The 9,947-nt window shown below is 41.8% G+C and overlaps 2 pseudogenes; both read right to left on the bottom strand.

The window, feature by feature from the left end:
- LOC102812536 overlaps nucleotides 1-5,006 on the bottom strand; it is a 25,960-nt pseudogene extending 20,954 nt beyond the window's left edge.
- A 2,265-nt stretch (nucleotides 5,007-7,271) lies between these two features.
- Nucleotides 7,272-8,859, bottom strand: LOC102812161 (annotated as a pseudogene).
- Between the last annotated feature and the right edge of the window lie 1,088 nt (nucleotides 8,860-9,947).

Here is a 9,947-nt window from a genome sequence, read left to right as displayed (position 1 = left end):
CTCCAAGGTTACCTGCGTGCTGTGTTTGCTCTCACAAATGGAATTTATCCTCACAAATTAGTATTCTAGATTTCTTACAAAGAAAGAACCTCATTAAATAATTGATAAATTTAAAAACAAAAAAACACCTAGTGAATTTTAGGAGGATGTCTTAATCTGGGATTTCAAAAGAAGCGAAAGCAGTGAAGTTTATATACTTATTATATATTAAAGTATATATTATACTCATATACGGTGGTGTGGAGTTGTTTCCAACTCATAGTGACCCTATATAGGCTTTCCGAAGCTGTAAATTTTTACGGAAGCAGAAAGCCTTATCTTTTTCCTGCAGAACAGCTGGTAGTTTTGAACTACTGACCTTGATGTTAGCAGCCTGACTTGTAACCACTGTGCTACCAGAGGTCTCTCTCAATCTCTCTCTCTCTCTATATATATACATATACACATACATACAACCACACATAAATACATACATACATATATATATGGAGAGAGTCCTGGAGTGGTGCACTCGTCTGCAAGGTCAGTTTGAGCCACAACATCGGTGGTTCAAACCCACCAGCCACTCTTTGGAAACCCTATACAGGGTCACTCTGTGTCGGAATTGACTTGATGGCACTTAACAACAACTATATATATATACACTCACACACATATATATATGTATATACGTATATATACACACACACACACATACATATAACAACAGCAAATATATATATATATATATAGTTATTATGTGCCATTGAGTCAGTTCTGACCCATAGCAACCCTGTATAGGGGTTCCGAGGAGCAGCTGGTGATCTTGAACCACCAACCTTGTAGTTCAAACAGTTTTGCAGTCTGGTGCATTAATCCACAGTGCCACACCAAGACATGTATATGTATATATATGCATATACCCCCCCAAAAAATACCATGGACTGCCAGAAGAAGAACAACAAAAAATCTGTGTTGGAAGATGTATAGCCAGAATGCTCCTTAGAAGCCAGGATGCCAAGACTTCATCTCTCATACTTCAGACATATTATCAAGAGGGACCAGTCCATGGAGAAGGACACTATGCTTGGTAAAGTAGGTCAGCAAAAAAGAGGAAGACCCCCAATGAGATGGATTGGCACAGTTACAGCAGCAGTGGGCTTAGGTGTAACAATTGTGAGGATGGGGCAGGACTGGGTAGTATTACATTCTGTTGTATATAGATAGGGTCTCTATGAATTGGAACCAACTTGATGGCATTTAACAACAACAACCACAAAAAAATCCAAAGTTGATTCCAACTAATAGCAACCCTATAGGACAGAATGGAACTGCAACACAGGGTTTCCAAGGCTGCACATCTTTTCTTTTTTAATTTTTTCATGTGAATTGGGTGAAGGATTACAAAGCAGATCAGTTTTTCATTCAACAATTCCTATGCATTGTGTTTCATTTCATTGATTGCAATCTCCACAATGTAACATCACTTCTTGTGCTCTCTCCCTATGCTTCCTGTTTCCGTTTCTCTGTCTCTCCTAACCTTTAATTTTGTTCTTAGGTAAATGCTGCCCTTTTGATCTCAAATGATTGATTATTCTAAGGTGTGTGTACTTTCCCAGTGTTATTGTTTCCCTTACAGTTTTGTGCATTTCTTGGCTGCACATTGAGTCACTGGGGTGAGTTCTTTTCCAGAATTGCAGGGTGACTAAGGACCATAATCTCATGGGCACCCCCATTCTCTATCTGACAAGTAAAGCTGATCTTTATTTTTATGATTTTGAGTTTTGTTTTATATTTTTCTCCCACTCTCTCCAGTGCTTTCTAACATGAATCCTTTCAGAGCAGTTGGTAATGGTAGCTGGGCACCATCTAGTTCTTCTGGTTTCAGGGTCATGGAAGTTGATGTTTCCTGTGGTCCATTTAGTCAGTTAGGCTAATTGTTTGTGTGTGTCTTTGGTTTTTTTCACTCTTCTTTCCTCCATACAGAGAGAGACCAGCAATTGTCCCTTAATGGCTCTCCCAACCTAGGCTTTGAATCTTTATGAGAGCAGATTGTCACATCTTTCTCCAACAGAGTGACTTGTGGGTTGAGACTGTCTACCTTTCAGTTAGTAGCTGAGCGCTTTAACCACTGTGCCACCAGGGGTTCTTTTTTCTTTCTCCTTCTTTCCACACACATATCCACATACATGAAAAAGTAAACAAGTATTGCTACAAAATAAAGAAACCTTTATTAAGCAAAAATATCAAAATGTGACATTATTGTTTCTTGATATATCTTCCACCTAGGTCTGTACACTTCTAAAGGTCATGCTAACCCTTCTCTGAAGAATTCTGTGCTCTTTAATTTACAACATGCCAAAGTGGCTTCTGGGTCTTCCTGGGGACTAATTCATGTTTCTTTTAAAAGTTCTTTGAGTTTGGGGAACAAAAAGTAGCCTGAAGGTGAAAGATCATGGGTGTAGATTGAATGGGGTTAGGTTTCCCAGTGAAATTCTCTTAAGACAGCCCTTGCTACCCATGAAGAACATGCAGGTACATTGTTGTGATGGAAACAATTCCTTAGCACAGCTGTTCTGGTCCTTTTCTCACCAATGTAGTTTTCAATTTTCTTATAATTTCTTCTTAATAAGCCCCTGTGATTGTCCTGTGTCCTTCGAGAATATCTATCAAAATGATTCCTTTGGGGTCCCAAAAGCCTGTCACCATATCTTCTGAACTGACCTCTCTGCCTTGAATATAATCAGCCCAGTAGGTCCCCTTGATAGCTGCTGTATTGATTGGCGCTTTTATTTTGAAGGTGCCCTGATGAGACTAAGATTACTGAGGGAACCTGTCTGTAGCCATGTAGTAATTTCAGAGACATATTTAAGTATATATATATTTTAATTGTATAGCCTTTTAACCATATACTTAATGTAATTAATACATATATATCAACCAATACAAATAGAATTAAATCAATGATTAGTCAATTGATGCATGTGGAATGTAATAAAATAGAAATGCAAGGACCATTAAGATCCTACCCAAACAAAACCAAACATACTGCAATGGGTTTATTTGACTCACAGCGACCATACAGGACAAAGTAGAGCTTTCCTGTAGGGATGCCAAAGCTGTAATCTTTATGCCAGCAGACCACCCTGCTTTCCTCCCATGGATGCCTTTTAGAACACATTAAACCATGATGTAGACTCTATCATAAGTAGGGAAACAATAATAACTGATACAGAACTTACTAGAATCCTGGTGTGGTGCTGTAGGAGAAGCACTGGATTGCTAACCCAACATCCACTGTTCAAACCCATCAGCCACCCCTCAGAAACTTTATAAAGTTGCTGTATGTCGGAACTGACTTGACAGCACTTAACAACAGAGTACTTATTACTTTCCAATGAAATGATCCAAATCTTTCTTCACACCTCATTATTAAATTATGAAAAAGAATACACTGAAATTCTGATTTGTTTTCGAGTCATATGCCACCTTCCTTTGCTAGATGGCTGAGGAGAAACCTGCAGCCCACAGAGGATATCCAGTCTGTCATCCAGAAGCTGTCTGTGTTAGGCCCCATCCAGTCATTCACGCACTGTGGCCCACAGAGTGCTGTCGTGGGCTTTAAAGACATGACCTCAGCCTGCAATGCAGGTGAATGCCTTTCTGAGCAGGAACCCAGGCAAACTGGTTCAGTGATCCTGGCAACAGCAATTCATGTCAAAAGGTATAAGGTTCCTGTGCAAATCCTTACAGCTTAGTCTACAGAATTCTTTCCCCCATCAGTTTAAGTACAATTGTCACAAGAGATGTTAGCACTGAAAAAGGCACAATGGAAGTTTATTTAGTTAAAGCATTAGAGATCAGAGTTGTATCACACCACTTTCTTAGATGCGCTTGACTTGGTCTTCACAGTTTTTGCTTTCTTAGTAAATAAGTTCATGACTGCATTTACACATTCGTCAGACTGCCATCTGCCCTGGAGGATACTGCTTTCTTCAGAATTAATAGCATGTAGCTTTTCTTTCTCCACATTTCTGATAAGCTGCTTTGAAATTCTCGTAGCATTTGGAGGGAGCTTTGAAAATGTTTTCAGCCTGGTCCAAACTTCTTTCTGAGAAGTGCTGTCAGGAAAAACTTCACTAACAAGTCCTTGAGTATAGGCTTCTCTTGCTTTTAACTTCTTTCCAAAGATGAGCATCTCAGCTGCCTTGGCTTGGCCCATTATTTTTGGAAACATGTTAGAGGAGCACCCTTCTGGACTCTGGCCCAGGTGACTAAAAGGAGTATGAAATGTTGCCCTGTCAGAAGCATACGTGATATCAAAAAGCCCAAGAAGGGTGACGGAGATCCACACAGCTGGTCCATTGACCACTGCAACCAAAGGCTGAGGGAAATTGATAAAACAGGCTACAAAATTCCTCAGTAAAATGGCACTACTTTTGACTTTCTCCTCCACTTCACCTTGGAGAACATCAGTGAAGTTGTTCAAATCATTTCCACTACAATAATAGTCACCATTTCCTGTAAACACAGTGAAGGCTGAGTCATCTTTGCCTGCAGTTTTGAGTGCATGTGATTTTGTGATACATCTGAGTGGTGATTGCATTTTTTTGGTTGGGACGGTTGAACATGATCTTTGTGCTGTTGTCTTCGGAGGTTACCACAAGAGTTTCGTACCCAGACTGTTTGCTGTCTGCACCAGGCTTCCTTTGGCTAGAGGATTTGGAGGAACTCAAACTGGCCACCAAATCCACATAGTTCTGCCTGGCAGTTTCCTTGGGCAGGCTCCCAAGGGCATTCCATGCATTCCATTTGGCCTTATTGATCAAATAGAATATACCTGGTTTTGGTGCATTACAAGGTCCTTCCTTGGCCTGCTTATACAGTGCATAGAGTTTTAGTTTCACTTCATTTCCTGGGTCTTTCTTCAAGAGTTTCACCTGATTCATCACAGTCTCAAAGTCCTTCTGACTGGCTCCCATTGCTGCTCTGCTTGTGTGTAGCTGAAGTCCTGGAAAGCTAATGACCTGCAGAAGATGTCATCGCGCCACGGCTGAGGGGGCCCTGGGGTCTTAAATATGTTTTGTTTGGTATACACCTTTGCATGTATGAACTGGAACCTTAGTTGCAATCATTTTCTGACTTATTTTTTTATTTTTTTCCTCTAAAGATTTTATTGTGAATTGAGTGATAGTTTACATGGGAGAACATTGGTTTTTTCACTCATCCTATTGTATTTTGTTTTGTTGCAATGATTACAATTCCCTCCAGGTATCATCATTTAACAGTATTTGCTTCTATTCCCTCTGAATTTGTTTTGTTTGATGTACACAAAAACACTCATGATGATATAATCATTTAAACAACCAAAGGGCACATTCTGTAAGCCTGCCTCCTGGTCGCCAGCACACAGCCTTTCTCTTTCCATGAGTCTAGAGTCCTCAGCTGCTTTATCTCTCCATGCCATCACCTCTGCCTCTATCTCTGGTGTCACTGCTTCTCTGGTTAGGGTCTTACATTTTGCTCATGATCTTCTCTCTTGATGGTCCTAGGGTCCTATGTTCCTGAAATTTAAGATTAACTACTCCCTCTTTTATGTTACAAAACTTCTTCCTTTACAGTTGTTACAATCACAATTAGTCATGATAACAATTACTATTGAGTCAAAAGAGTCCTGTCCCTATTTCCATTTCACCAGACCCATCTAGACAAAATGTGGGGATTCTACCTTCCCCCACACACTGAAACTAAACTCCCTCTTGGAAACTTGTAAACCAGCCACTTTGTGCCTTTATAGCCCCCCTACCCCCATTTTAGGTAGTCAATGTCTAAGGGTTTCTACAAACACTTTCTGATCAGTTAGTCTGGACTTTGTTTTTATAATTTGGAGTTTTGTTCTACATTTTCTTCCACTTTATCTAAGACCTTCTGTTGTGATCTCATTCAGAGCAGTCAGCAGTGGTAGCCAGGCACCATGTAGGCCTTCCAGTTTCACGATTGTAGAGACTGCTGTTTATGTGCCCATTAGTCTATTGGACTAATTGTTTCCAAGCATACTTAGTTTTCACCACTCATCTTTCCTCTGGACAAGGAGAAACTAGTAGTTGAAACCTAAGGTGGCCTTTGTTATGCTAACTGACCATAGTGTTCATTGAGATTATTGTTCTGAGCCCCCAGGCCCAGCAAATCATTCCCTCAAAGTATTTGGTAATATCTAAGAAGTTTTAATCATTTTGTGCCCCCTGCCTCCTCCTCTCCACCCTGCTCCAGCAGTCCTAGTGGCATAGTGGGTTAAGTGTTGGATTGCTAATTGCAAAGTCAGCAGTTCGAATCCACAAGCTGATCTGTGGGAGAAAGAGGAGGTTTTCTGTTGCCATGAAAATTTTTGGCCTTGGAAATCCCACATGGGGTTGCTATGAATTATAATTGACTTCAGTGGGTTGTTGATGTTGTTAGGTGCCATCGAGTCAGAATGAAACACTGCCTGGTCCTGGGCCAACCTCACAATTGTTCCCATGCTTGAGCCCATTGATGCTGCCATTTTGCAAAACAGACACCAACATATTCATGAATGGGTTTTCAGCAAAAGTAAATACCGATGTACAAATGTCTTTGTCAGCCTGAACTTACATATGAGCAATGGATGGTCTGTCCCATAGTCAGGCCCTTGCCTTGTTTTGATTGATGATATTGAGCTTTTCCAGCATCTCTTCCTACAGATGTAGTCAATTTGATTCTTGTGTGTTCCATCTGGTAATGTCCACGTATATGGTTGCTATTTATGCTGTTGAAAAAGATATTTGCAGTGAATAAATCATGGGTCTTGAAAAAATTCTATCATGCAATCTTCAGTGTTGTTGCTATCATCAAGGGCATTTTTTCCCAACTACTGATCCTCCCTCTTTGTTTCCAACAAACATGCAATCAAGATACACTGAAAATTACTGATTATAATGTGCAAGTTGGAAACACCTGTCTTCTTGTTGTTGTCAGGTGCCATCGAGTTTGCACCAACCCATGACGACCACAAACAGAACATAACACCATCCAATCCCATGCCAACATCACAGTAGTTGCTAAGCTTGAGTCCATTGCTGCTGCCACTGTACTAATCCATCTTTTTTTCTTTTTTTGCAAAGATAAGTCTAGGTCTTAAGCTTTATTTAAATACTCACCAGGGAAAACAGAGTGGACCGATTACTAACCCTTCCTTGTAACAGCAATGACCAAGACCAGGAGAGTAATGTGCACACACCATCCAGTCGGCAGTCATACGGTGAATGGAGTGTCCCTCAGTGCAGGCAGCCATGGCCTCGGCCCCCTGCTGGAGGAGTGTCCACAGTTGAGCCGGGGTTCTTGATAGTTTCATCTACAGACACGATGAGACACTCAGCTTCAGAGGCTTCCGTTAGGGCATTGAGCTGCACCATAGCCGGCTCCCACACAAAGGCCTCAAAGTTGTCAGCAATGCCCTCATTGTTGATGTCTACCCCATACCACGTGCCCCCCTGGGCATGCCGAGCCCACAGCTTGTTGAGCATGTTTGTGGCCTCAAAGCCAGTATCTTCACACAGCTGGTGTGGGATAAACTCCAAGACTTTGCATAGGCCCCGATCAGCAGCTGCTGCTTCTTTGGGACGGTCCTTGAGTAATCCCCCAGGTATCTGGATAGCTCCATCTCGATGGCCCCATCAGCCACCACTGAATCGTTCTCAATGGCCCACCTGACAATCATGATGGCATAGTGCAGGGATTGCTCCATCTCCTCCGTAAACTGCTCTGCACCGCCACAGAGGTTGACCGTGCAAGTCTTAGCCTTGGGGCAGCCAGTGAAGAAATTGTACCTCTCACCTCCAATCTAGGTCTCCTCAAAGACCTGGCAGTGACCAAACACATCTTCTGACAGAACACACTGGTCTGGATTGAGCCTCTGCAGGCCATCCTCCTCCTCCTCAGATCCTCTTCGGGCACTCGGCCAGCACAGAACATGTCCCTGTCAGCAAAGTACTGGGTGGCCACATCTCCGAAGGGGAGTTTGGACAAGATGACTTTGGCTCCGGAATGATGGATCTTCTCTAATTTGTCATAGAGAATGTTCTACTCAGCATCAGCAATTGTGATAATCCTCCACAGTGTGGACACTGACTTTAGCATTATCTTTCTCAGCCTTCAGCTCAAGTTCAACATTTAAAAGAGCAATCATGGGATTACTGTACTTTTTTGGGCTGCTTTTCAAACCCAGCATATGAGAAAGTCTTCTTGAATGCAATGCCAGCTACCAGCTGAGAGTCCTCTAGGGTTCCACCCTGCGCTTTCTTGATCCCAGTCATTTTGAACTGCAGCAAATCATTGAGCATGATCACCGCATCAACCGCCATCTTTGCAGAAAAGGCTTTCTGCTGCGAGATCAGCTTGGAGCTCAGGGCAGTCATGGTACACTTCTCCAGCAGTTTCCTCTGTTTCACTTTGTCTTCCCTCTTCATGGTCACAACTGAGTGGTGGTGTGGAAAGCTCGGATGATGATCTGGGGGTGCAAACCTTCCTCCACATGTGATTTCACCTGCTAGAGAAACTCCGCAGCCAGTAGGGTCACTGAGGTAGTGCTATCACCTACCTCAGCATCCTGGGATTTGGCAATGTCCACTAAGGTCTTTGCTGCAGGATGGACAACATCAAGGAGCTTCAGAATTGTGGCTCCATCATTAAAAATTGTTGCTTTACCTCGGTCATCCACAATGAACTTGTCCATGCCATGGGGGCCCAGGGTGGTTCTCACAGCCTTAGCAATCACTTGGCAGGCACTGATGTTACTTACAAGTGGGGGATGCCTTGGGAGCTGTCAGTCCCCTCTTTCAGCAGGATAACTGGTGTGGGCATCATTTTGAAAGCTTATTTATTGGATCGCTCCTCCTCCTCTCTTCTCCATGTGCTAATTCATCTTGGCGGGAGTCTTCCTCTTTTTCTCCAACCCTCCACTTTACCAACAAGATATTCTTCTGGTCCCTCCTGATAATATATCTGATGTATGAGAGACAAAGTCTGGACATCCTGGCTCCCAAGGAGCATTCTGGCTGTACTTCTTCCAACACAGATTGGTGTGTTTTTTGGCAGTCCTTGATACTGTTAATATTCTTCTCCAACACCATAACGGAAATGCATTAATTATACTATGGTCTTCCTTATTCACTGCCCAAATTTCACGTTCATATGAGATTATTGAAAATACCATAGCCTGGATCAGGTGCACCTTAGCCCTCACACTGACATCTTTACTCTTCAACACTTTTCAAAGTTCTTCTGTAGCAGATTTCTCTAATAATATACGTGGTTTGATTTCTTGACTGCTGCTTCCATGAGTGTTGATGATCTCAGCAAAATGAAGTCTTTGACAACTTCAATATCTTCTCCATTTATATAGATGTTATTTATTGGTCTAGTGGTGATGATTTTTGTCTTCTTTACATTGAAATGCAACCCATACTAAAAACTGTGGTCTTTGATCTTCATCAGTATGTTAAGTCCTCTTTGCTTTCAGCAAGAAATGTTGTATCATCTGCATATCACAGGTTGTTAATAAATCTTCCTTGAGTTCTGGTGCCACAGTTTTCTTTCTATAATCCAACATCTTGGATTATTTGCTCATCATATAGATTGAATAAGTATGGTGAAACAACCCTGGTGCACACCTTTCGTAACTTGAAACTATTATGTTTTCCCTTCTTTTGTTTGAACAGCTCCCTGTTGGTCTATGTACAGTTTCCTCATGAACACAATTAAGTATTCAGGAATATTCATTCTCCACAGTGTTGTCCATAGCTTGTCATTAGCCACATAATCAAAAACCTTTATATAGTTAACAAAGCACAGATAAACATCTTTCTGGCATTCTCTACTTTCAGCCAAGATCCAGCTTATGTCAGTGATTATATCCCTCATTCCACATCTTCTTCTGAATCAGGCTAGAACCT

Source organism: Chrysochloris asiatica, unplaced genomic scaffold, assembly GCF_000296735.1.
Source record: "Chrysochloris asiatica unplaced genomic scaffold, ChrAsi1.0 scaffold00081, whole genome shotgun sequence".
Taxonomy (NCBI): domain Eukaryota; kingdom Metazoa; phylum Chordata; class Mammalia; order Afrosoricida; family Chrysochloridae; genus Chrysochloris; species Chrysochloris asiatica.
Note: the sequence above shows the minus strand (reverse complement) of the source record. Positions and strands in the feature narration are given on the sequence as shown.